At 39.4% G+C, this 26,322-nt stretch overlaps 1 protein-coding gene across 2 annotated transcripts in view; it reads left to right on the forward strand.

Moving 5' to 3' along the window:
* DPP10 (dipeptidyl peptidase like 10) overlaps positions 1–26,322 on the forward strand; it is a gene marked incomplete at both ends in the record, with an annotated part of 1,290,793 nt that overhangs the window by 329,868 nt on the left and 934,603 nt on the right. The window lies entirely within an intron of this gene.

Here is a 26,322-nt window from a genome sequence, read left to right on the forward strand (position 1 = left end):
TATATTTGAGAAGAATAAAGAGTAACATGAAGAGGCGTGAAAACTGCATTGATATAGTAGCCAATTCATGTCCTGGGAGTAAAGCAACCTAAACTCAAGTGTGAGGTCACACCAGATAGCAAAGGAGTCTTATCTGTGTAATATAACCTCTCTGGGACTCCTTTACTCCATCTCTAAATGGAGAAACTGGAGTTCTCCAAATCACCTCAGAAACAGTAAAGTCCAATATTGTCATATTCTGTTTTGGAGTCAGGGCAAGCATAATCTGGTTCGTCCACTGAAGTAACTCTGTGACCATGACCAAGTTACCATCTTTGCATATTAACAAACGAATGAATGCTAGACCCCAAAAAGAGTAGTAGTGCTCAGATTATTTTCTAGAAGGCTGACATTATCACTTAGGAGATGCTGGGAGAGGAAAATAAAGAGAGGAAAGAAGTACAGCGTTGGGCGTCCCCGTTTTTTACTCTTTGGCTTCTCTGATTTTTTACTTTTTACTTGGACTTCCAAGTGAGAGATTGTTTGATAGTAGATTTTCACTTGGGGCGGGGGGGTGGAGTTTGAAAACTACAGTACCTATTTCAATATCTTATGCCAGAAAATACCCCAGGTCCTCAACTCTTTTGTACATGCCCAGTGTGTCTTCACTGAGGAGAAGTCGATGACTGTAGATTACTTAATGGGCGTTACAGTTTAGGTTAATGACCAATGAACGTGGTCAACGGGGAATAAAAAAAGGCAGTGAGTAGTCAAGTGGAGGAAAACACTAGCAACTTGCTACAACATTCGAATATACCTAGATGTCAGGAATATTTACAGTAAAATGCAAAAGTGTTTGTTTAGTATTATAACTATTATTTAGAAAGTTAGAAAACAGTTCTTCTGATAAAATTCTAAACTCTGATTATCTAAGTACTGTAGCATTGAATTCATATTTTTCATTTTCAACTAGCATTTGATGATACCCAATCATGTCTCGCATTCATCCTGCCTCTGTTCATTTCTTTGTGAGATTGAAGTGTCGGTGAAATAAATGGACAATTTTAAATTGACACAGGCTATTTCCCTGGCACTTTAGCCAACCTTGCATTTATTGGTACTTGAGATCTAGTCTCAGTTAATACTTTGTTTTCATTATATACTATGAAAGAAGAGCGATGATTATGAATTGTGAATAAATAAGCCAATCAAACCTTTAGGATGTTGCTTCAGTAGGAGATTACAATGCACAGAGCACCATATGAGCTTGAAGTATATTAGCAACTAGCAAAGCGTTTGTCGTGGGTAATGATGGAGATGGTGAGATGACCTGTAAATAAGACTGCTCTGAAGTGTAGCCACAGTGAAAAGTTACACATAGATTAATTAGGAAACCACCACATTTTTCTTTAGAGTTGTCATCTATACACAAAATCAGATGTTCCCCAAGGGAAACAGGCTAAATGATTGTACAGAAGAGTTAACATAGCAGGCCTGTGTCTGCTGCTTGTAGGTCTGTTTGCAAGGATGGCCCTTGGCCAGCATCTGGGAACATGGATTTTGAGACGGTTATTCCCTGGTAAGCATGGTTCACTGTATTTAGATGGTTTATGCAAAAAATATGGTTTATGTTGAGCACATGCTTTCCTTCTGGGTGTCTGGAATTTGGGGGTATGGTGGGTAGAGGGTGTCTATGTGACCAGCGTCCAATAAAAACCCCAGGACCTGGGTCTCTAATAAGATTTCCTGGTAGATAACATTTTACACATGATGTCATAACTCATTGCTGGAAAATTAAGCGTGTGATTCCAATAGGAGTGGACTCTCAGAAACTTGCACCTAATTTCCTCCAGGCTTCAATATATGTGTCTTTTCCCTTTGTTGATTTTGCCTTGCATCCATTCACTGTGATACGTCACAGCTGTAAGTATGACTAGAGTCACATGAGTTCTTTTAGCACAACGTTGACCCCCAATGCAACCATATTATTGTGTTTTTTTAATGATCACTTAGAGAACAGATGTTAATCAATTGCCTACTCTATGCCAGATTCAGTTCTGGCTACTGGGGTGACCGCAGTGTTCAGAAGAGAAAATGCCCTAGCGAAACCTAAAAGATGTCATGCGTTGCCTTGGCAAAATGCTGGGATGTCCTACACATTGAGTATTTGAGTTCTAAGTGTCTACTCTGGCCATCATCATTGCAATCAAATTAGCAGTCAGGCTAAAAAAAATGATTCCTAAAATACTACTTCATGCAAATTCCCTTATTCTCCATCCCTTTGGGGCCAACTCATGTTGACCAAACCATGTAATTTTTTCTAGATTGTTTTGTAATCATTCTCCAGTTCTTCATGTGGATATGTTTCATCTCTCTAGTAAGTCGAGAGCAAACACAATATACTTTTTCTTTTTTTTTTTTTTTTCTCCTAAGTTTGCTCAGTCTGGTGTCCTACAGACAAAGTGTGTTTCAGAAACATTTAATAAGTTTTAAACTATTTCCAATGCACTAAAACCGTTACCTCTGAGCTTACATTTTTAAATATTTCCAATGCACTAAAACCTTCTACCTTTGAGCTACATTTAACCTCACAGCCACAGCACGTTCACATTATATTTTACTTGTGGATTTTCCCAAAAGAACCATGACGAAAGGATGGCATTTTCCCCCGGGACTCTGAGTTCTCATGACTGGTAATTCCAGTCTTTGTCTAGCTGTGGCTCTTGGTCAAGTCCCTGAGCCACCACCAATCCATGTATCTGTAACAATGCACAAGGCTCAGAGAACTTGTCACTTGAATCACGTGGCCATGGAGGAGAACCACAGATACTTGGCAAAAGAAAGCTGAGGCAAAGTTCATAAGCACAGACACTCTCACACAGATTTCATAGAATTCAAAGGTTCAGAGAAACGGAAGGTGTTTTGTTCCATTGTAGTTTCTTGTTTATATCCCCCCGATCCAAAAATAATTTTAGCCCGAGAAGCCAAAAGATAGCAGTGAATGGCAGGGGCAGTTGGGAAGTGAAGGTCTGGGGAGGAAATTTAGACTTTCAGTCACTTGTCAAAATAATTTGGACAAGTTCTGTACCCAAATTAATGGGTAAAGTGTGGCTTCATCAATACCTAGATAATCTATTTCTCTACTACAGTAATCAATCCCCAAACAAAAGACTCTGATTTCAAGTACCACCTCCCTTTTTCCAGTAATTCCATGTCATTGGGTGAGAAATGAGGGGAGTGTATTTCAGAATAGGACATATAAATCAATCAGCACTTTCCTGGGCTACATTTATAAACACATTCTCAGTTCTAAGTCAAAATTACAGTTTTTAATTACCCTTTTATTGGCATCATTAAACATTATTTGGCCCCAGAATGATGAAATGAATTAATTAAAGAATGGTAGTTCAAGTCCTAAGTACGTTGCTTGAGACATATATCACTATTAATAATCTGGAGTCGTGTAGACTACCCATTAATATTTTTATTCCTATGGTACTCTCAGAGTATTGTGTATACCATTCAATTATGTATCTTTTACTTGCCTGGTCCTGATTTGAAAATTTTTTTTAATTTATTTTTCAAAAATTGTTTCAGTGTTCATGGACTTAATAAAAATTGAATTCACAATTGTTAAAATATAGAGTTTTCTCCTCTTGGACAGGAAACCTTTGTCCAGATTTCTGAGTATGATAAAGAATTGTGGTCTAAATGCGATAGAATTCCTTTGTCCCTGTGTTAATTTAAGGAAAGTTCACTGTCCTAAATTTGCAAGTGTCGCGGAGTGGAAAATTTCCTCTTTACCCTTCTTGAGTTCTTGTGGCTGGACTCATAATAAAACTGACACAGGACAGACTAACAAGAGAAAAAGAAACAAATTTTAATTCCTGAGCACAGAGGTCTCATAGAAATGGGACCTAAGAGATGGCCAAAGCAGACAGCTTTTTATACTTTTTAGACAAAGGAACAATAAATCTGGGAGGAACTGACAGGACAAAGAAAAGTAGGCTTTGGGTGCTTAGTTAGTGAGGAATCTGAATAGAGTTTGGGCTTAGGGTAGTAAATTAAAGAAATATCAAGGTTTATTTACATAGGTTTCTTGGCTCTCTCTCTGGTGGTAAAGGTGTTCTACATCCAGATGCAGGGAGTGTACTTTTCTCATGAGAGATTTATTTCCTGCTTTCAGGGAGACAGAGAGGAGGATCAAAGTGTACTTCTTGCACTGGATCTTTCTTAAGTAACTTTAATTCAAACCAGAATAGTCAATATGCCATTGAAGCACATTTTGGGGTGACCTACCCTGGGCCCCAACACAAGTGTACCATTATATGCCCACTGTGGACATTTTATACACATAACCCAGTATGAGCAATTTGCCCCCTGAATTTAGGAACAGTACTTTGACTGTCATAAACATAAGTATCTGTTTGCTGTGTATAAGTGATAAACTTCCTTATGACTAGTTATAATCCAGCAGTTTGACTAAGCCGACTTGAGGTGGAATGTTTGGCCAGCTAAAAGCAATACCTATTTGAATGTGTAAATGATGGACCAGAGTCTCTGGGAGGTCACCTTCTGAAAGTTAATAACACATCTCTTGACTAGTAGCTATAGTGGTGGTAGAAATAGGCAAAGGCTTTAGGTGGTTTGATCATAGAACCCTATTTGAAGAGATACATAACTAAACAATCCAGATACCTAAAACCATAAAACAAAATGAGAAACAATAAGCAAGTTAATGTTAGTTTGCTGTGACCCCAACATGCCACCAAGAACCCCAAACTAGCAACAGAAACCTGGAGCTTTCCCAGTTCCTTAATTAATTTGAACTTTCATAATTAATGTACCACCAGGGACACAGCAGCCCCCATTCTTTTCCCAGAGCCTCCAAGGCCAGAGAGCTGTTTCTGAGTCCACTAGCTGATGTCTAGTGACATTCTTCTTACGTGGGACCTGGTATTGCCAAGAACGTAGGACCTTGGGCATCAGGGTTTCTGGGTTTAAATATTAGTTCTATTATTTACATCCTGGTGATCTTGGGCAAGTTACTGAACTATTCTGAGCTTCAATTCTATTTTTAAAATGAGTGTCAGCATTCCCAGATAATATTGGAATATTTAAAAGACTACCTGTGCCAGAAAGTAAGGGAGCAGTCAATAAATACATACATAAATAAATATGTAAAGAAGGATGGTCACATGTTAAAGGGACACAGGAACCAACCTGAACTGGCTCCCAAAGACCATTTGAGCAACAAAATTAATGACATTGCACTAGATTACGATCCAAAGTATAAAGTAAATAGACATGAGTTCACTGCTATAAACAAATGTTAATAAGTAAACAGATGGGAAGAAAGTGATAAATCGCCCTTACAGGAGGATTCCAAACAACAACATAGGTAGTGTCCCCTCCAAAAATTGGAATGTAATTCCCAAGCCTCACTCCTCCTTGGTGGGGCCTGGATTAGTGACTCACATCCGAAGAATGTAGAAGAAAGGGAGGGGCAGTGTTTTTATAGTGGAAAAACCAGGCAGCTACTACTGTAGCCAGAGTGATCAAGGTCAACATCACCAGTATAAGTCATGTTGGTCTCGCGTACTCCCTGATAAGATGGGGAGAAAAGAGCAGTTCACCTTTGTGATATGCTTCCTCCACAAACCCATGACCTAAGTCTAATCACAAGAAAAACACCCGACAAACCCAAATCGACAAACTGCAAAATACCTGACCAATATTCTTCAATGTGCCAAAGACTTGAAAAGCAAGGCAAGGCTAAGAAATTGTCATAGACCAGTGGAATCTCAAGAGACGTGATGACTAAATGCACCGTGGTATTCTGGATGGGATCCTAAAGCAGGGGAAGAAAGTCATTAGTGGAAAGCTAGTGAAATATGAATGAAATCTGAGGTTTAGTTAAGTGATGGCAATGTTGGATTCTTAGTTTTGACAAATGTATGGAAAATGTTAGCATTAGGAGATCTTCGTAAGTGTTATACAGGAAATCTCTGTACAATTTTTACAGTTTTTTTGTAAATCTAAATTTATTCCAAAATAAAAAGTTTTATTGAAGTAGGAAAAGAAAGAGGAGGAGGAGGAGAAGGAAAAGTGGTGACAAAAAAGTCAGTTCTTTTATTCTCCTTTTTTCTCATATTGAGAATAAGGGGTCTGAGGCACCGACTGCATACTGTGTGATTACATTTACAGCAAGGTCAAGAACAAGCAAAGCTCCATAGAGGTGTTGGAAGTCAGGATGGCTATTAGCCCTTGAGGAGGGTGACAGTGACCAGAAATGGGCATGAGGAGACCACCAGCGTTGTGGAAATTTCCTGTTGCTTGCTCTACATGGACAAGTATCCTCACTTTCTGAAAATTCGTCTAGTAGGACAAAATTAGGATTTGTTCACTTTTCTATCTATATGTTATACTTGAATTACTTTTTAAGTTTATATTGAAGGATAAATACCAGAGGGAGATGGAGAGTTCAAGTTTAGAGTTCACTTAAAGGATGGGCCATCTCTCTCCTCTAAGTTTCATTTCATTGTAACTAAGGCCAACTGTTACCAACCAGGGTTCTTGGCCTTCCCCAGTCAATAGAAATTGATTAGAGGCCAGACAAGAAATTCAGGCAAGGCTTTATTGGGGCACCTACTGCTGTGGGGTGGGAGGAGTGAAAACAAGTAACAGGTTCCCTTGTTTGCTCCCCAAAGTGGGGAAAACTGGTTCCTTATATGGGGTGAGGGCAGGGGTGTGTCCAGTGGTCAGGCCGGAGCGGGGGCTTAGGTAGTTTGCCCACCCCTTTGGTGGTGTGGTGTACAGGGGGCATGCTCAGTACCCTGCTTTTTCTCCCAACACCCTGTTTTTGCTCCTAGCTCTTCAGAAGTGGCAGTTGGATTTTTTTGGTCTTTTTGTATCTCTTTGTCCATAATTTGCCCCATTTGCGCATGCACACACTTATTTTTAGTCCCATATAATTTCTTTGTATTTTGTTGCTGGAGGAGACATTTGTCCAGGTGAAAGCATTTCAGCAAAGGGTGCAAGGTCCCAGGTCCCAGCCTGTCTCACAGTTTCTTCTCAGGGTTATGACACAGCTGTACGTGCCGCCCTTCAAATCCTAGTGGAAAATAGAATTTGCAGTGAAAACACCTCCTTCACTGGATCATACCTCAACTACTCAGAAACTGAAAGTCTATTCTGACCTCCTCAGGTAACAGCAGACCACAGTATTTAGACAAGACCTACACAGAGGGAGTAAAGACACAGTTCCTAGTAACTCCATGCCAAGCCCACCTGCATGGATCATATATGTTTTCTTCCAAGTCTCAGTTATTTTATGAAGTTCTTAATCTTAGACTGGGAAAAATAAGAGAAAAGGCATTTCCGCCTTTCTGAGCAATTCACTTAGAGAATGGGCTATTCATTTTTTAACGTAATCTGGGCTTTGTCTGTAAGCGATGGCAGGCAACTAGAAAATATTGCTATTACACAGGGAAAAATATGGAAGTAGTTTTTGACTCAAAGGCACTACTCATTTCGAGCAGGCTCTCCCATGAGAAATACCTATCAAGTAGCTTTAAAATAAATTGGAAAAAGAAGTAGAAAAAAAAAAAAAAAGTGGTGAAAGAGGAGTGAATGAAGAGTCAGCAAATGGGCAGGTTTCCGTTTGAAATTTAAATTGGCAGCTGGCACTATTTGAATCATTCTGTATTTAATATACTTTGAATGGGGTAGATGACAGTATTGCATTTTGAAAAGGCAAAGCAAAACCTTGAATATGAGGAATGTACAAACCTCTGTTATTTTGCTCGGCTCAATTTGATACACTTCCCTTCACTATGTTTAGGAGAAAATGAGGTGTAGGTATTTTAGTTGTTTACTCCCTGTCAGCACAATGGGAAGACGATGTGACTGTAAGATTCAAACCACGTGACATGTGGCTCTAAACTATTAAATGAATTATAAAATAAGGTACACGGATATATTGTACAACACAGAGAATATAGCAAATATTTTATAATAACTGTAAATGGAGTATAACCTCTAAAAATTGTGAATCACTATATTGTACACCTGTAATTTATATAATATTATACATCAACTATACTTCAATTAAAAAAATAAAATAAAAGTAATTTATGTATCAATGAAAAATGAAATTATTGGAGCAAGGGGGCAAAAACAAAACCTTGAACTTGTGATTGATTTCAAGGGAAATATTCATAATATAGATTTTAAACTGGGCTTAAAGATAGTCATTAATAATAAAGATATCATACTAGTAAAGGTTAATCAGCTAGGAATGATATGCAGAAAAGAAAATTTAATTAACATGAGAAATATGTAAATTAGTTTTTACAAATCCAAAAGAATGTGCTGTATTTCAGCAGAACACTAGTTCTGTACACTTACTCAATTAACATTCTGAATATACACATCACACCCAAGGAATATTAAAATTAGGATGGAAGATAATAAGAAAACAAGGAGATAAGAGCAAAAGGATCTTATAAGCAAGACATTCTGACAAGCTCATGAAAATACATACAGTGTCTTAGACCCATTGTGTCTATTTTATCATGTCACATATGAGAGAATGGAACTAATAGTTTTTGTTCTTCTAGAGAGAATAGATGTTTTGCCTGTATGATCACATTTTATCCTTATGATTCTGAGAGGTATGTGTTGCCATTTCCAGTGTTATACATGCAATAACTGAGGCTTGGAAAAGTAAGTGACTTTAAGCCCAGGCTGGAGAAACCATTAGAATTTGAACCCAGACCCTCTGTGATCCAGAAGCTACCACTTTGGTGCAACATTTTGCTGACCCTCCATTTTCCTAGTGACTACCAGTGAAAAATACCTCAGGGGAGTTTTAGTACTTGATTAGGGCATGAGGAAGAACATGGGGATTTTAACTTCCATCCTTTTCCTGAAAAGGCCTTACGATGGATACAGAAGATAAAGAAAACAAGCAAATAATAAGTGACACTAGGGGGCACAACTGACCCTAAAAGAGTGGGCATTGCAGACCATCATTTTGAGACCCCAACACTTCCTTCCTTACGGGGCGTCGCTGGGATGTAAGGAGAAAGACAAAACTTAAGCATCCTACTTGCAGTTTGGAGACTAACTCTACACCACTGTTTGTGTGAATTTGCATGTAACCTCTGTGTTTCATTTTGTTAATGTATGAAGTGGGAGAGATAGCGTCCGCATCATTGGGGTTCATTGTGAGTTTTAAGTAAGGTGATACATATAAAGGACTGAAGGTAGCACTTGGATTACATTAGGCATTTAAATGTTATTTCCTCCTCATTTCATAAACTTTCTCTTCAGTTGAATGAAGGAAACTGACAGCACAGGACTGGGTTATTTGTACTGTGGTGGCAAAGAAGAATTGCCAAATCCTACCAATTATTCTGCATCATGTGAATCAAGTGTATAGATCTTGGTTCTATTCTTTTTTTTTTTTTTTCTTGTCCAGATGCTTGGATCCATGTACATGATGTTACTTGCTTAAGGACCAAAAACTGACATGTTCAAAGTGGAGACACTTGTTCATGTGGATCCAGTTCACCAGTTTCCAAATTTCTGCTTTGCTGTGTGAAAGAGATTTTTGTGGAAATGTCTCCAGGTGTCTGCTGTTAACTCAATTTCCTTAATGCTAGGTATAATATGGTGTTAGAAGTAGGAGAATAAATAAGCTCAATAATCAGGCCAGGATTACTCACTTCTCATTTAAGGTGTCAGCCTGGTGAAGACCAATATTTTATGTAAGTTCAACAAGAAGTGAAAGAATATAAATTATCGAGTAACCAGTATCTTAAATACATAAACTGAAAATATAATCAGGCATGAGGTTCTAGGAAGGGTGTTTTCACAGTTGTGCATAGTTTAAAAGGAGAGGGCAAGTGTTAATATAGGTAATAAGGGCTGAAGGTATTGAAACTTTTAAAGTATTTAAATGCAGTTTGATTACATCCCCAAACAACTTTTTCTTCCCCGTCGTCTGGTACAACTAAATATAGCCTTGCATTCTGGTAGATCAGAGATGTTGCTACTCAGTAGATAATTAGCCTCTTGTATTAAAAATAAAACGTATAAATATCACCTCATTAGTAGCATTGTATCCTAACTATTACCTGCTCTCTTCACGATCTGGAATAATCCACAGAACATTTAGAAATGTAACATCCAGAATGGAATATCCAAACCTGGGTTTCAGGGCTACGGAATGTCATGGGTCAGTAATGAAAGTGACTGCTCCTGGCTTGTATATCAATGGGCTCTGAAAGGAAATAAGTGAAATGAAAAGACCTTGGGGTTGTCTCATTTTTAGTTTCTATATATTCTTCCTTGCACATTAAACAGCTGTGTTCTCACCAAGGACATAATGATGAGTATTTGACTCTTAGTTGTTTCATTTTAAGTGAATCCATAATTCTAACAAAGGCAAATTATAAAACCATAATCCAATTATTCTGAGCATCACCTATCATTGGGTTCAAATGTGCTCACATGAATATAAATGTTCATAGTATGACAGCTCTTAACATTTGAGGAATTTTAACATTTCCCCCAGATTTTCCAGGAGTCACCAAGAAAGTAAGTCAGACAGAAAGACAAATATCATATGATATCACCTGTGTGAGGAATCTAAAAACTAAAGTGATAAAACAAACTTATTTACAAAACAGAAACAGACTCACAGATGTAAAGAATTAACTTCTGGTTACCAGGGGGGAGGAGAGATAGATTGGGAGTTTGGGATTGACATGTACAAACTGCTATATTTAAAATAGATAACAAACAAGGGCCTACTGTATCTCACAGGGAACTCTGCTCAATACTCTGTAATAACCTAAATAGGAAAAGAATTTGAAAAAGAATAGATACATGTATATGTATAACTGAATCACTCTGCTGTACACCTGAAACTAACACAACGTTGTTAATCAACTATACTCCAACATAAAGTCAAAATTAAAAAAAATAAAGTTATTGCAAGTAAAAAAAAAGAATATCTCCAATTTTTAAAGTTTAATTTAATTATTTTTTTATACAGCAGATTCTTATTAGTTATCTATTTTATACATATTAGTGTATACATGTCAATCCCAATCTCCCAATTCATACCACCACCACCACCACCACCACCACCACTTTTCCCCCTTGGTGTCCATACATTTGTTCTCTACACCTGTGTCTCTATTTCTGCCTTGCAAACAGGTTCATCTGTACCATTTTTCTAGATTCCACATATATGCGTTAATATACGATATTTGTTTTTCTCTTTCTGACTTACTTCACTCTGTATGACAGTCTCTAGGTCCATCCACATCTCTACAAATGACCCAGTTTCGTTCCTTTTTATGGCTGAGTAATTTTCCATTGTATATGTGTACCACATCTTCTTCATCCATTCGTCTGTTGATGGGTATTTAGGTTGCTTCCATGGCCTGGCTATTGTAAATAGTGCTGCAATGAATATTGGGGTGCATGTTTTCTTTTTGAATTATGATTTTTCTCTGGGTATATGCCCATCTCCAGTCAATGTATTCCCCATCTCTCCGTCTTCTGCTGCATTTCACGAGAACTCAAGGCCATTGCTTCTGAAGTGCCAAGCATTTTGCTGCCTTCTCCTCTGGGCATAGTAATATCCTTCAGTACCACTCTGGTGCTCAAGGTTATCAATGCAGTAGTATGCACTTTGGGGCGATGAGATTGAGGCTTGGGTAGCTCCCCCCCTTAATTGGACTATTCTTGATTACCTGTCTCCTGAAGCAGACGCTTGGCTCAGACACAAAAAGTCTAACATGAACAAACTCCTGTGGCCCCTCCTCTAGCCCTTCTCTCATGTATCAGTCAAGATGGCTATGTTAGGCCACTCCCGAATCTCAGTGACTTAAAACCATTATGTTTCTTTGTTTCTCCCACGAGATGTCTATCACAGGTCAGGAAGGGAGCTCTGCTTATAGCGGGCACTCAGAGACTAAGGTAGGATGATTATCCCCCATCTCAAATTCTGCTGGCCCCTTTTGAATGAACAATGAATGAAATGCTTGATCAGAGAGTCACACATGTCACTTTCACTTACAACTTATTGGCCAAAACTGTCTCATGATCCCACTCGGGGGAGGGGTGAGGTCCAGGAAGTACAGTCGTACCATGTGCCTGATAGAAGGAGAACTGAAAGTATTTGATGAACAGCGCTACCAATTTGCAACTGCGCTCAAAATCAGGCTGAGTGAGGACCATTGAAAGCCTGCTGCCTGTATTACTCACCACTATTTCCACCTCCTTCTCCAAATCTCCGCCCAGGCATCTCTACAGCAGACCACTCCTTCTGCAGGAAATAAACAAAATCACCCATCCATCTCAGGAAATCAATTAAGGCAAAAAGACATCTTCAGAGTTTCCCCACACTCTACGTTCACGGACTAATCTAATTTGGACTCAGCTAGGAGACCTGAGTATAACACAGCCAGATTTCTGAAAGATGTTCACATTACAAGCTACTCTAAAAGCGGACTTTAGTCTCATAAAAACATTTACGATTAAAGTAAGCCCATTGGACAGTATGAAGCTAAATCACAGAAAGTTTACGTGATTTAATGGTAAAGTGTAGTTTATAATTTTTCGGTTCAGGCCTAACTATACTTTTCTTTCTAGACCATTTTAATGCCTTCTCAAAAAAATTAGAATAAGTAGAATTATACCCTAGAGGCTGCGGAGTTTTTTTTTCATTTTAGTTATATCACCTTCTTTTCATAATAACTGGAAATGATGAGTGGAAGTTTGAGTAGAAGAATTTGCTCTTAAATTTTAATAAATTATCCTGAAGGTAGTTGTTGCTTCACAAGCTTAGTAAGTGGTCACTAGACTTTTAAATTTACATGTTTACTAATCCCAAAAGCACGCATCAAAAATACTAGGCATATTACGATGAAACTAAATGCCAGTCAGTAATACTAAAGTACATAATAATCTCAGTTAACACCATCACAATCTAACCAATTACTCAATCAAAAACATCATCTTTTTGACTCTTTCCTTTTTTGTACTCTCCTAGTCCCTTCTAGTCCAGCAGGAAATTTTATTTGATATATTTATCAAAACCAGCCTCCTCTCACCATCTGCACAGCTAGTCCAGTCCACTAGTATACTTCTCATGGAGTACAGAAGCAGCCTTACAACTTATTTCCTGTGTCCCCACTTACTTACTGGAGTCATTTTTCACCTAGAAGACAGAATAATTTCTAACACTTTTTTTATTATGTAATATAATGCACGTACAGAAAAGTGCATAAAGCATAAACACAGCATTTAGCTAATTATTGTAAGGTGAACACATATAGTTATCAATGTGATTAAGAAATAGAACATTCAATGGACTTGAGGACACGGGGAGGGGGAAGGGTAAGCTGGGACGAAGTGAGAGAGTGGCATGGACATATATACAGTACCAAAGGTAAAATAGATAGCTAGTGGGAAGCAGCCGTGTAGCACAGGGAGATCAGCTCGGTGCTTTGTGACCACCTAGAGGGGTGGGATAGGGAGGGTGGGAGGGACATGCAAGAGGGAGGGGATATGGGGATATATACTTACATATAGCTGATTCACTTTGTTTTACAGCAGAAACTAACACACTGTTGTAAAGCAATTATACTCCAATAAAGATGTTAAAAAAAAAAAAGAAAAGAAATAGAACATTATCTGGACCCAGGAACATCAGGCCTAATCCCTGATCAAAACCACTTTTCTCTCCCTTAAATGTAATATTTATTATGAATTTAGGTAATCACTCCCTTGCTTTGTTGTATATGCACCCTCAAATAATATACATTTTCTAACTTCTTTTTGAATTTTATATAAACTGAGTCATATAATTTATATTATTTTGATATCTAGCTGCTTTTTTGATATAGTTATGCACATGGCTTTTGTGTGTCTGTGCTTTCGTTGATACAGTTTTTCCAGTTCCCTATTACTGTGTAACAAACCACTCCCACTGGTACACCAAAGTGGCATAAAATGAACAGCTTTTTTAGTATGCTCATAGGTTCTGTGGGTCAGGAATTCATAGAAGAGACAGCTTGGAGACTTCTCTCTGCTACATAATGTTGGGGACCGGAATCATGTGGAAGCTTCTTCACTCACGTGTCTGCCATCTGGGCCAAGATGACTCAGTTAATACTGCAGGTCAGATTGCCTCCGAGTGTCCTCTCAATGTGTCTTGGGCTTCCTTACAGCAGGGTGGCATCAGTGTAGGCAGATTTTTTACATGGCAACTCAGGACTCCAGCAGTGAGTGTTCCAGTAGCTCTAGGCAGAAAGGCATAATGCCATTTTATGACCTAGACTCTGAAGACATGTGGCACTTCCACTAGATTCTGTTGGTCAGAATTGTCATGAGCTAGAGTCAAAGAAAGGATACACGGACCCCACCTCTTGACTGGAGAAACGTCTAGTAATTTCTGACCATGTTTTAATTCAATAGTATTCCATTGTATGAATATACTGTAATTTATGTATTCTATTTTTAATAGATATTTGGGTTGTTTCCATTTTGGACTATTATGAACAATGCTCCTATAAAAATTCTTGGGTGTATATTCTGGTACAAGTCAGCATGTATTTCTAGAAGAAATATACATAGGAGTAGAATCTCTGGGTCTTGGGGTACACAATATTCAACTTTATTAGATACTGTCAGTGTGTTTATCAGAGTGATCACAGCAATTTACACTGGCCCCAAGTATATAAGTTGGGACACTCTTGCCCATATAGAGTGGTCTCTTTAAAATGTAATACTTTTTGGACTTCCCTGGTGGCACAGTGGTTAAGAATCCGCCTGCCAACACAGGGGACATGGGTTCGATCCCTAGTCCAGGAAAATCCCACATGCTGGAGAGCAGCTAAGCCCGTATGCCACAACTAATGAGCCCGTGTGCCACAACTACTGAAGCCTGCGAACCTAGAGCCCGTGCTCCACACGAGAAGCCACCACAATGAGAAGCCTGCACACCGCAACAAAGAGTAGCCCCCGGTCGCCGCAACTAGAGAAAGCCTGCGTGCAGCAACAAAGACCCAATGCAGCCAAAAATAAATTTAAAAAATAATAATAAAATAAAATGTAATACTTTCTGTTTTGATACCCTACAGAGATTCCAACAGCACTCAACACAAAAATTAAATGCTTTGCCATGGCCCAGAAGGGCCTATATGACTTGTTCTCTACACATTTCTGTGAGTTCATCACCTAGTATGGGACGTTGCCATAAATATCCACCTGCACTGGCCTTCTTCGTAGTCTGACAACAAGACAAACTCATTCCTTACGTTGGACCATTGCACCTGCTGTTTCCTCTGCCAGAAAAGCTCATAACCCCTAGTTTAAATGTCTGTTCCTCAGAGAAGACTTGTCTAACCACCAATCTAAACGTCACCCCACTCCCCATTCCTAGTTTCTCTTCTCCCACTATTCTGTTTTCGTGGGATTACATATCATCACATAAAATTATCTTTATTTATGTATTTGTTTATTTTTTAAAATCTCTTACCATTAGCATCCACAGTGACTTGAGTATGCAGAAGACTGTTTTTGTTTTGTTTTGTTTTAAAGAATATGTGCCATGTGTTAGATTTACTTCTCATTATTTTATTTATTTATTTATTTTAAGTGTATATTTTTGGCTGTGTTGGGTCTTCGTTGCTGCGCGCGGGCTTTCTCTAGTTGCGGCGAGCGGGGCTACTCTTCGTTACGGTGCGCAGGCTTCTCATTGCGGTGGCTTCTCTTGTTATGGAGCACAGGCTCTAGGTGCACGGGCTTCAGTAGTTGTGGCGCACGGGCTCAGTAGTTGTGGCTCGCGGGCTCTAGAGCGCAGGCTCGGTAGTTGTGGTGCATGGGCTTAGTTACTCTGCGGCATGAGGGATCTTCCCAGACCAGGGCTCGAACCTGTGTCCCCTGCATCGGCAGGTGGATTCTTAACCACTGCACCACCAGGGAAGTCCCAGAAGACTGTTTTTTAATTAATGCATTATTTTTTATACTTATTTAAATACTTGCGCAAATTTGCCTAGACGTTTGAGAACAGGAGTTGAGTTTTACATTCTTTTTATACATTTATTTATGTCTAGTACAGTGCTTGGGACAAGTAGATTTCGGTAATACTAATTATTTTAAAAATTTGGCTAAAATGAATGTTGAAATTGAACGAAATCTCATAGTCTAGATTGGGTCTCGAAATTTTGAGTTGGCCACCATGGGGTCTGAGAGAACAGTAATCACAAGGTTCATTCCTGAGTGTAAAAAGGCAGTTTAAAGAATAAAACCCATTTGACTGTTATCACTACCAATTTTTCTCTTTTAATTTCTTCAGTTTCTTTCCATTGTCTCTCCCCCTATCCTTTAGTAGGTAATGCTCAGGCATCTGCTGTAGGCTATTAAAGATGCTGAAATTTGACCCCAGTATTTTTGAGACTGTGATAAAAGTAGCAGATGCTAGAAAAACTGTCTTTTCAATACAACAAGCAGCTCTTTGTTTTGCAGTAAGTGGAGACTTTAAAAAAGATTTGGGTGCAAATTGTCCCCTTCTTTGTGACCATCTCATGAATGGGTCAGTTAATTATGTGAATTTAAAACTTATGAAACAGAGAGAGTTGGGAAGCTATGGATGAAGAAATTGCACGTCTCTGGAGAAGGATAAAAACAGTCATCTTAGTTGAAGGCAGTCACATCTCAGCTGATTGTGCTTCTTTCAGGGAGGTGATTCTCAAGTTTTAGCTGCCTGGGGCTTCTTAATACTCGTATTGCTGGGGCCCGTTCCCAGAGTTTACTCAGTAGGTCGAGGGAGGTGCGGCTTGTCTAACAAGTTCCAGGTGATGCATGTGCTACTGGTCTAGGTGCCATCCTTGGAGAATCACTGCTTCCTGTTCTTTTTGCCTCAGGTATCTGAATTCTTGCTCTTTGATCCTCCCCCAAGAGTCCGAAGGCCTATAAACATATAATTCAGTTTTAACCCCAGCTCCAATGTCTTTTGGGTACAGCTCTCATATTTCTAAAAATGTCAGTAGACATTTCTACCCGGATGAGATTTCAACAATTCAGACTTGTTGACCTTGGAAACATCCCCTAAAATCAAGGTGCATCCCCTCTTCTCATGCTTTGGTAAATAATTGCCCTTATTTCTCATTATCCAGATTTAAATCTTTTGCCACCTGTTTTACTTCCTTTTGGTCTTTACTTTTTGTTTACTTGATTATCATAAACATGAAGAGTGACTTCTAGCTAGAGTACCAGTTACTGATGACAAATGACATTTGTCATTGTGGACAAAACACCTACATCAGCTCTTTCTGAATCCTGGTGGGCTGCCCAAGAACTTCCTGAAGGAGTTTGAAAGTGAAACAAAGATTCCCAAGCCCCACACCTGGTTTACAATTTTGAATTAGAAATCGTGAGGATGGTGCCCAAGAATCAGCATTTTTTAAAGCAGACCTTGGACCAACGTGTGCAGTCCGCCAATTTAGATTGTCATATAAGGTATTTCAATGCCACTTCCTCAAGTCTTGAGTAACCCAAGTCTTTTCAACCTGTAAGGACTAAGTTGAAAGTGATATTTTCCAGCGATATCAGTATTTCCAACTCTTCTTTATCCAGCATTCCCTTGGTGTGTGCAAGTAGTTGTTAGTTTTATGTTGCTGCATTGGTGTTATTTTCTTTATTCCCTGCTGATACCCACTTTGGAACTCTGCATGCAAAAAAACATGGATAATGGTGTGACACAGAGAAGGGTCCTCACCTCGGGTTTCCTCCTGAGCCTCTCCTGCTAGCATTCTTCAAGTTTGCCACAGCAGTTTATTCAAATAATTGATCTTATCTTTATTGTCAATGAAACTAGCCCAGAGGTTTTCCCCAGAAGACTTTTCTGATAACACAGAAGCACAACAGAAAGGGCATCATGTTAAAAATAGAATAAGTAATATTTTCCAGGCAAAATGATTGTCCCTGCTTGTTATGTCTTTCAAATCCCTGGGTTTCTCCTTTGGATGAGTTTTTTTTCCAGAGATTTCTTCTAAGGCAGAACCAGCAAGGAGGAAAACAAGTCAAAGCTCTGCATCCTATCATGGAGTTTTATGGCACAGAAGATGCTGAGGGGACATCTCTGCCTCTCCTCCTCAGTAACAACAACAGAACAACATCTTATATTCTGATTTCAACTGATAACAGTGGGGAAACATAAATTCTACAAATGATGCAATTTAGTCAATGAAGTAAAACATTTCCAATAGCCTAAATTAATGTGGCAAAGGAGGAGATATTTCAGGGAAAGAACGACTAGGGAACAATTGAATACTTTTTTAGAATCCTTATTGTCCCATCTTTGTGTACATTTTTCTTGCTTCATACCATCTTTCCACCAACACTACTGCCACCACCACCTCCATCATTACCACCCTCACCTCCACCACCCTCACCTCCACCATCATCACCTCCACCATCATCACCTCCACCACCATCACCTCCATCACCTTCACCATCCCATCATCACCTCCACCACCATCACCTCCACCATCATCACCTCCACCATCCCATCATAACCTCCACCACTCATCATCACCTCCACCACCCTCATCTCTACCATCATCACCTCCACCACCCTCATCTCTACCATCATCACCTCCACCACCTCCACCATCATCACCTCCATCATCCCATCATCACCTCCACCACCATCACCTCCACCATCATCACCTTCACTATCCCATCATCACCTCCACCATCATCACCTTCACCATCATCACCTCTGCCATGGCAATATCTTTCGATTCCTATTCTACCACCATCACCTCTCACCCCATCACCCTTATCCCACCAACCTTAGCTTTCTAGTTACCTCCTGCTCACTTCCCATTCTCCCTTCTGAGGAAAATATCTCATTAATACTATAGTTTAAGTGACGGATAAGGTCTGACCCATGTGCTCTCTACACAACAGTGTAAAAGAGATCCTTTTTTTTTTTTTTCTGGACTCACATGAGTGATCTAGATTCCCCATTTTTGTCGGGCCAGGTTTTCAAGAACAAAAGCTCTCAGTCAGAGAGGACATCCAGAGGCCTAGCATCTCTGCTCTTCATTTCCAACCTCTGTGGGAACTATTCCGGGAACCAGCCAGCTTTGCCCTTGGTTCCTCTCCACAGGTTTCCAAGCAGAAATCAGACCCGTTTAAAAGTAAATCAAAGCCTCTGCAAGGGAAAGGTATCAAACGATGTTTCTTTTGCCTAAATGTAGCACTTACGTTCAATCTTTAAATGTTTTACAGAAAAACCATTTAAATCTACATATTCTATATGATTGTTATCTGCAGAAGCCAAGGGTCAGCACCAAGAGAAATGGAACTTAGAAAGCTTCAAGACCTTGATTTGCTGCCTTTTAAAATCTTCAGTTTTTCTCAAAAATGATTATTTTTCTCAAGAGTCATAGCTCAAAACACCATGCAGCCTCAATGTCTTTGTTCCCTATTCCTGCAACCTCCTCTGTCCCCACTTCCAGTTCCACAAATGTTAGGGGTTTTTTGGTTTACTTTTTTACTGTGGTAAACATTCTAAGATGAAAAATGGGTGACTGCCACAAAAATGAAATGAAAACTCACAGCTCTGCTGTCACACATACAATTGTGGTTTGGGGGTTACATAGGCCAGATTTCCAGCTTACAGAACAATGCAATACAGTGCATGCTTGGCTGGTGCCCCGGGGTACAATGCCACCTGTGTCATTCTGGTTTCTTTAGGGCATCGTGGCTCCCCTGAGCATTGGTGTGAAGTTCTGTACATGCAGCGTACAGTGTATTACTCATGCACTAGTGGGCCTCATGAAAACTGAGGTCTATACAGCAAGTTCCTCATCTGAGTTCTTGCTACTGCATGTGTCATAATCACTCTTCAAATAGTTTGGATACTGACCACAATGATCCCTGAAAGGATCTTTACCTGTAGACTTCTTAAGACAAACAAAAAGGTGCATTGATAATTAGTGAAGGAACACTCTGGAAGGAGAATGATTATACAATTTACTACAAAGAATCATGACGAAAAGCATGCACCTATGTAAAGGGTTAAATTATGCAAACTAGTCATAGACATATTTGATTATAAATCCTAACCAAATGCAAACTAGATATGATGCAAACCAACTCTAATGAGTTAGTTTCTCAGAGTTTCATTTGCCTAATCTGCAAAATGGGAATACAGATACCTAAATTATAGACAATATTTGCCAAGTGCTTGGATCCATACACAGTACGTGCTCAGTAAGTAGTGTCTCTACATACGTTGGGTTCTGCTACGAGTCTTGGGCACCTCTTCAACAATACTGTGCCTGAGAAAATAGCTATAGAATTGCTGGTTGGTATCTGCTATACTGTATGATCTATGCTCTTCATTTTTTGCTTCAAAGCCCTTATGCTTTATTCTAGTTTCAAGTCTTTATGGAAGGCATGGCTGAACGGTGCTGTAACACTCCAGGTCGCTAATCCAAGCATCTTTTGTCACCAGAGTTTTTGAAAGAAACATTTTGTCTGTAGGAGTCACGTTATTCTTTGCTATAAGGCTCTAAGGTGGGAAGGCGAGGAAACCTCTTTTGGGTAAAAGGGTTTCTCTTGGCTTGGAGTGGAAACTGAAATCTTCATCAGGAATATGTCATGTCAGGCTGTCATGACACTTGTTGCATATTACTATTAAATATTTCCCTAGCAGCGATAGCTGGGAAGGAGGTAATCATGTTTAATAACGTCCTGCTAAATATTGTGAGACTCACGTGCATAAACACACACACACACACACACACGCACACATGCACAGACCAAGCTGGCCATTAACTCGAAAACTTTCTATTCTAAAACTCTACTCCTTTTCTTATTTTGGTTAATCAAATGCCCAATATTTTGTGAGCGCTTCTGTGCATCATTGTTTTAGTAGACACTGTGATAGATGAAGAAAAATATCAAGGCATGGTCCTTGCTTGTAAAGATCTTGGAGAGTTTTGTGGGGAGCAAAACAGAATCACTTGATACCAATTAAGGACAAGTCATGGTTTGTCTGGATGGTGTTTGTTTTCAGTGATGAGAGCTTTCAGTAGATATCAGTGGGTTAATGTATTATTCTCTTTGGAAAGAAGAATTAATGAATTAATGATGTGTGGAGTCTTTTCTATATTCCTATTGGGAAATTGGGTGAAGATTTTTTTTTTTTAATCTTTCTTCTGGTTATATCCTCTCTCTTCATCTCTCTGGATTTCCAACTTTATCTTTTTTCCCTCTAGAGTAGCGCTGTACAATGCCACATATGTAATATGTGGTTAAAAATGTTCTAATACCTATATTTTTTAAAAAATAAAACTAAGCAGGTGGAGTTAATTTTAATGCTATATTTTATTTAAACCAATATATCCAAAATATGATTATTTCAACATGTTGCACTAGTATGTTTTAAGTGTTCAGTAGTCACATGTAGGTAGTGACCAGTCTGTTAGATACAGCAACTCTAGAGAATCACCACCAGTGGCTTCGGGGGGACCTGAGCTTCACCACATCCCGCATTACATACGATGTTGACTTCCTTAATGGAGGTCTGGCTTTGTGGCAACAAGAAGGACATGCTCAAGAGCCTTCCTCTTTTCTTACTCTTGCCTTGTTTGTCCACAGTGGTCCAGGTGAGAATGCTATCATGCTTCTCACCTTTCCTTCCTTCCATCCTTTCTTCCCTCCTTCCTTCCTTCCCTCCTCCAGTTGAGGCTACTGATTTCCAGCTGAAGAAGGGGCGGGGCCACGCCTCAGAGGAGTCACCACAGGCTTTGTTGCCTGGAGCTTTGGGCACAGGAACATCCAGAGGGACCTGGCAGGTGTTTAAGTAGCATCGTGCATAAGGGAGAGAGGAAAACAGTGGCAGGAGAAGGTGGAAAATCTGAGCAGAAGGGTCCTCCTGCCCTTCTGCTCCCTGTTACATCAGTGCTCAATTAATGTGATCTTCCAAATCCCATTTCCCCACTTGGGGATGGTGCTGGCAGGTGGTAGGGTCAGAGAGTCAAGAGAAGAGAAAGAACCTGATTTGGGCATTTTCAATTACACCGCATAATTTCACTCACATTTTGCATACAAGTTCAGAGTCAAGGAAAATTCTATTTTGGTGCTTGATCTGGAATTATTTGCATCTAAGACATTCCTTTACTTCAGAACATCCCCTCAGCATCTAAATCTTGCCAAGGACTGAGCTAAGGGCTGGGGATACAAGAAAAGGTGGGACGGGGTCCCTGTTCTCAAAGGAGTCTGTCACACTCTGGCCAGGAGTTTTGGGGTTGTCATTAAACTGAAACTTTTCCAAAGACATCTGTGTTCAGGGCAGAAGGACTACAATTATTCATGCCTTACTTTTATATGAATGTAGTGCACTTCTTTCATTGCTCTTCAGAAAAGTTAGTACCTAAATGGACAAAGTGAATGGGAACAATTATTCTGTAACCTAGGTAGAGCTGCCGAATGGTTGACCTTCTCACAGTGGAATTTCAGGCATCACTAAACACACAGAAGATGCATTCAGGGGGACAGACTGTCTTTCTACTCCTCTAATTATATCATTATTATATATGAGAGCAATCGAGGTGTACAGGCTTGGAAATCAAATGTCTCTCATTTCTCATGCAGTTACCAGCCTCTTGGATTTGGGCAGGTCCCAGCTCAGCCACTTGCATTTTGATCTCTGACCAGTCACTTAAATTCTCTTAGTTTTATTTTTCTCCCCTCTAAAATGAGACCAATTATTTTACCTAGCTAGATATGTATTAGAAGGAAGTAAGATAAAAAGCTATACATAAAAACACATCTCCTAGAATGTGTCTGGCATTGCAAAAGTAAACATAGATCACTTCACTCTCAGATAAAAATAAAAAATGTCTCCATTTCCCACGTAAAATGAAATCCAGTCTGCTTATTATGGTCTTGACTCTGCACACCCCCGACATGGTTTCCATCTAGTCTTCACCCCACGTACTGCAATCCAGTCTCATGGACCCACAAACTGGTTCCTGTCTTAAAGCCTTTGAACTAGCCCTTCTTTATCTTTGAATTGTTCTTCCCCAAGATGAAAGTTCAACGAACTTTTACTGTAGAAGGTCATATAGTAAATATTTTCACCTTTACGGCCCATCTGGTCTCGGTTACAGCTACTCAGCTCTGCCATTGTAGCAGAAGAGCAGCCATACATAAGCAAATGAGCACAACTCTGCTCCTCTGTTTCAATAAAACTACTTTATTTACAAAAGCAGGGGATGAGCTGGACTGGTGCACAGGCCACCAGAGTCTGCTGACCCTTGCCCTAGACCTTTCCACATCTGGCTTTTTTCTGGTCATTTTGGTCTCAGATTGAGTGGGATCTAAGGCCTTTCTTGACCACTCTGTGGAAAGTCTGTCTGCCCCATTTCTTGATTGTATTGCCCTGTTTTATTTCCTTACCTATATGCATTTATATCTTAAACTATCTGAGTTATTCATTTGTTGATTTACTTATTGTACATGTCCATTTTCCATACCACCATCCTCTCAGTTCCTAGAGCAAAGACTAGAACAAGGTAGTGGGAGGTGCCCAGGAAATATTTTTTACACACATGAGTAAGTAATTTACCTAAAGGAAGGAAATTCCAGATGGAAACTTCCAAATTTTAGTGGTAGGAGATCAAGATCCTTTGGGGACCATCAGAGACACAAGAAGATCAGAGATTCCTGTAGATTATGAATCCCTCCACATAACCCTTTCCACACACAAGACTTCTAAAAAGCCAGACCTGTGTGAAACAAAGTAATTTTTTTTATTGTTGTTATCTGGGCACAATATAAACTGTGAATATCACTAGTTTTCTCTCTGGCTATGAAATAAATGCATTGGACCTCACAGTCCAAATCAAAGACATGAGTCATTCTAGCTCATTAGCAGCCTGTGTGTGTTGAAATGGTTTTGATGACAGCTTTTGAAGGCAGCTTTTAATAAGACAAGACAGTGTACTATCTTGCCTGTGCTATCAGTCAGCTTTCTCAATCAAATACCAGTTGCATGGCTTTGCAGTGAATACTGAGGACACTAGCAAAAGTGAGGCAGCCTTTGCCTTCTTTGCCGTCAAGAGTAATTATAGTAAATGGGAGACAGAGAATAGATACATGGTGAGAACAGGGTATCAGTTAGTGCCCTGGCAAGAAACAAAGGGTTCAAACAAAAGGTTTAAGGAAAGAGAAGTTAAAGAAGCTATGACAGTATTCTATACAGAGATGAGGACAAAGGTGAGGAAACTATCTGGGAAATATGAGGCATTCGGGGGCTAGCAACAGTTGGAAGTCATTCCAACCCTTTGGCCAGAAGAAAGTACAGAAGAAAATTCTATTGCCAGAGTCCAGTAAGAGCTGGGCCCTGGGGGAGAGGCCAGTCAATGGGAGCTCTAGCCACAAAGAAACATGGCTCTTGCAAGAACATTAGCAAGATTTCTCTCCTTCTATTCTGCCAAATCCAGCAGGAAGCCAGAGGGTAAGAGAGCTGATGGTATGTGCAGTCTAGGGAAGCCAGGTTTCCCAGACACCAAGGAGGACTGAAAATGGATCTTGCCTTGGGAGGCGAGGAAAACAAATGAAAAATAATCAGCATAGTAGGTAAGCCAGGTGACAAGAGGTTGCATCTTGGAAATCCACATTTACTCTCTGATTTTATTTACTCTACAGTATGTGAATGCAACAGAAAATAAGAATCAAAGATGCTTTTAGGGTATGCATTTTTAATACTTAAGGAAGTAGGTCAGAAGAGTTCCAGAATTACCAGCAGGGTTTATCCAACACAAGCCAATCCATATGAAGGCAGCCAGAGTCTTGAGGGATTAGAAAATATCTTTTTACCCTGACGTTGGAGGAAAAAACATCCAGAGCTAAGTATAATCTTTTGCCTGGGAAGAAGAACCCAGAGAGTAAAATCCCCCATCACCAGGACAACAAATCCTCATTATGGCCAAGAACAGAAAAGAGAAGGATCTAACATATTCCTGTTCATGAAGGTTAATCACTTGTAAGCAATATTTCCCTTTTTTGTTGTTTGTATTTTTGGACTCTTGGCAAGCAAAATGAAATGTCTTTTTATTCTGCAAAAACAAAAATTGTAAAACCAGTTCCTACTATAGGTCATATTGCAGATCTTTGAAACCAGCCTCTTAGGACTGTGATCTCTAACACAAGGTCATTTTGCTTTCACGTCTACTGGAATGCGTAGGGATTAGATGCCGATCCATCTCTTTTTACAGGTTATATGCTTGCCTAGAGGACAAACGCCATGTTATTCCTATGAGTCTTTTCTGCCATGTCTTGGCATCCATCCTTACCAACGACCATTATTTTGCCAGTGCTATTCCTTAATACATGGAAGTACAATGGTTTGCATGTTTTGCACCAAATTTCTTCAAGAAACTATATTTTGAACTCCTATCAAATTGTAAATTTGATTTCTCCAAATAACTAGATGCTTTTTGAATTGATTTGAGTGAAATGCTGCCTAAGCTTCTTGCAAAGTCTTGGTCCAAGTGGCTGCCGGAGGGAAGGAAGTGAAATGCTGGACTTTTCCTTGGGAGATTTTGGGAACACAGCTCTTGAATTACCAAAGTGTTTACCCATCCTGATTTTTATAGTTGTCTTCAGGTGATCCAAGCCTCTTGTTGTGTGATTCCCTCATCACCGATGCTTTAAGCATTTTCTTAAAGATAAATTTAGAAGAAAATGGAATCTGTATGAAATAATTTCAATAGCGGTCTATTTGTAATTCAAGTTGATTTCAGCATTATTCTGGCTTAGCCACTAACTCTGTGAACTTAGGCCACTTACCCTCTGTGGTCCTCAGTTTTCTCATCTATAAAACGAGAAGAATGGGCTAAGAGGTCCCTAAAGCCCTTTATAATTCTAACAGACTGTGATTATGAGTCTATGTTACCCCTGGAAATATCATGAAAAATAAAAATAAAACTGATCGAGTTGAAAATGGTCCAACAGTTACAAAGAAATATTTGACATTGTAACCATGGACTCACATCAGTTAGTCTTCTGACTCTTTAATTTGAGAAGCAGATGCTTGATTAAAGCCTGTGTAAAAAACCCAGCCCAGCCTTGTGAAAACTCAAAAATATTCTTAAGTAGGGATGTCAGTTACATCATTTTCTAGACCTGGCAGTTTGGATGAAATTAACCCACAACATATTTGAAAGCCTTTTTCTTTTGTGAGCATCTAGCATGTTTCCTATTGCTCTCCTCCTGGGTATCCATTTGTTATCA

The sequence above is a fragment of the Grampus griseus genome, assembly GCF_964374135.1.
Source record: "Grampus griseus genome assembly, chromosome: 7".
NCBI lineage: Eukaryota > Metazoa > Chordata > Mammalia > Artiodactyla > Delphinidae > Grampus > Grampus griseus.